The following is a 2867-nucleotide window of genomic DNA, read 5'->3' as shown; positions in this document are numbered from 1 at the left end:
GACTGGGCTAGACTCAGGGAGAGTGGGAGGGGGGTGTTGCGATGGAAGGGGGGTGGGGGGTGTTGAAGGAGGTGGCTTAAGCAGAGACACTGGTGAGTTAGACAGCAAAGCAAATGAAAAGCTTCTGCTCCTAACTGCTCTGCAGTTTTGGTCAGCTGGAAAAAACACGAGTGACCACAGGAGTCACCTGCAGGACGAGTCACAACAGGTGCAGGGTTCAAGGGGGGCGAGGGTTAGGGGGGCATGCAAGGCTGCGGTTTAGGATGAAGCTTTTTTTGGGGATTCAACCGTGGAGAGCAGTCACTGACTGGTGGGTCATTGAATTCCACAGCAGGAAGGGGGAGTTGAGGGAGACGGAGAAGTATTAAGTGGGATGGTATGGGAGTGTGTGTGTGTGTGTGTGTGTGTGTGTGTTTGAATAAAACCATATATCAGCAAACATCAGAGCAGGGATTGAAAGTAAATGAAAACAGGCACACATTCTTTTTCAGTGGAGGATGTTTTCTCCAAAAGGCAACATGAGCTTCCACAGAGCTGCAGCATTGTTTGAAAACAGGATTGTCACCTTTCAGAATGTGTTCTTTTCTTTGCCCTCAGCCTCCCACTTGGAGACCTCCTCCTCATACAATAGTACACTTCATATGTGGCACCTAGCGAGTGTATTTTGACTTTGCATAGAAATGTTGGAGGTGAGAATGGAGCAAATAGGGATCTGGTCTCATATGTGGAGCCTGTATGGATCTATGGGAAGAATTTCTACAAGAATTTGGAATGTGCGTCCAGAAGGTTTATGATGTCAGAGGTCACTGATATTTGACCCAGACTCACAAGAAAAAAAAATTGATGTGTTACCACCAGGAGTGGGCGGTACTGCAAATTATGGGTTCTATCCAATAGCAAGTAAATACAGGGTGAGTAATGTCCAAACTGATACTTTGGATTTTAGTTTAATTTTTAGTTTAGTCGTGTACATCTTCAATTATTTTTGAACTGGCAATGTTAGTCATGTCGTTACAGAAATACAGGAGTGCTTTGTTGTGGCTGAATAAAGCCCATTTTTCATCTTTCATCTTTTTGTTCTTTTAATTTACTCAATAATGACTTATTCTTTAACAAACTTCCCTATTACACGCATACATGGCCCTCTAATTGTCATTGATGTTGTGTATGTATATTTCTGTTATTATTGTTATTATATTACTACACATGAGTGGAACAAGCATTTTGTTATTGGTTATATTTCATTCCAGCTTTTTTGCTTTTTGCCCTATTTTTACTCATTTTTGTTGTTTTTATTTGGTTAAATTTTACAACATGACTGACTTTTTACAACATGCCCTCTGCAAATGGTCCCTGGGTTGCACTTTGGACACCCCTGGCATAAATGGTAACAAGCACCATTTGGTCAGTTTATGTGTGCAGCTTTTTTTTCTTCATGAAATTAAAAAACGTTTGTCTGCAAACATAATGTATGCCATAATTTCATCAAAATTATTGAAACGATGCTATTATTGCACCATGTTGAGATGTTGTGTGGCGACCAGTCCAGGGTGTACCCCGCCTCTCGCTTGAACACAGCTGGGATAGGCTCCAGCATAACCCACGACCCTAGTGAGGATAAGAGGCATTGAAAATGGATGGATGGGTTAATCAATTACAAAAATAGTTAATTAACCATCGATTAAGCCCTATTTCACCACAATTGAAACTGGATCCTAATAAAAGTGTGTTCCGTCTACAATTAAAGCAGTGTCATCAAAATAAGGCAGAATAATATAATTTTAAGTCTTTGCTTCCCCAGGGTAGAAAATGTGTACTGCTATACAAGTTGTACACTACAATAACTGCTCCAAAGTAATCAAAGTAATCCCTCGTTTATCTCGGTTAATTTGTCCCAGACCCAACGTTGACTAAATTTACACTCAGTAGGATTCCTTGTTTATAAATTGAATACTTTCATAGTTGTAGCATAGACAAACTGTTTACAACCTCCTACTACAATTTTAAACATTATTAGAGCCCTGTAATGAAATAACACCCCTATAGTCACCTTTACACTCGCATTATCCGATACAATTACAACAGAACACAACATCAATGAGACTCATACTGGTGTGTTGCTATAAATGTGTTCCCTGGGGGAGCAAAGACTTTTGCCTCCAATCAAGACGGTAGTGGTAGCGACATGGTCTGGGACTGAAAAGTGCAGAAAGTGTCGTTTTTCCAACATGATAACGGGCCCAAACACCTCCAAGTGCCTTGCTGAGGAAGGTGGAGTTGAGACGTGAACCCTAATGAGCGTTGGTGCTCACACTAAATATTCACACTTAGGTTGCCAGCTGTTTAGACAATACCAGCTGTGTGTTGACTCATTTTCAGTGGATAGTAAATCTATAGTTGCTATACAAGCTGACACTGACTACTGTCATTTTTTTTTAGTATTGTCACTTGAGAAGATATAATAAAAGGGTTGCTGAAATGTGAGGTGAGTATGTGCTTTAGTGAGATATTATAACAGATCTTCTGTAAGAGAGGAAATGAAGTCCATAAAGTGAGTGACTTTGTCATATCACCACGGTAAATGTATTAGCAATCTCTTTACATCCTTGTTTCTGACCATGTGGTGAATAAAAGTCCACTATTGTCTCTCCTACATCTCCAATTCAGTTGCTCCTAAGCTATGCAAAGTTTTCCATCCAAGTTGATATTTTTCGAAGGGATTTAAAATAGATGCCTGCCACGATCCATGAAAACAATTGAGGCAGCTGCATCCAGGCAATGTGATGAAAACTACCATGGAAATGGAAAAATAACCTTTTTTTTAATTTAAAACAGTTTGAATTCCACCTGACCATTTTCAGTGGTCT

The sequence above is a fragment of the Doryrhamphus excisus genome, linkage group LG3 (assembly GCF_037039965.1).
Source record: "Doryrhamphus excisus strain RoL-2023G ecotype Guam linkage group LG3, RoL_Dexc_Guam_v1.1, whole genome shotgun sequence".
NCBI lineage: Eukaryota > Metazoa > Chordata > Actinopteri > Syngnathiformes > Syngnathidae > Doryrhamphus > Doryrhamphus excisus.
This window is presented reverse-complemented; position numbering follows the sequence as displayed.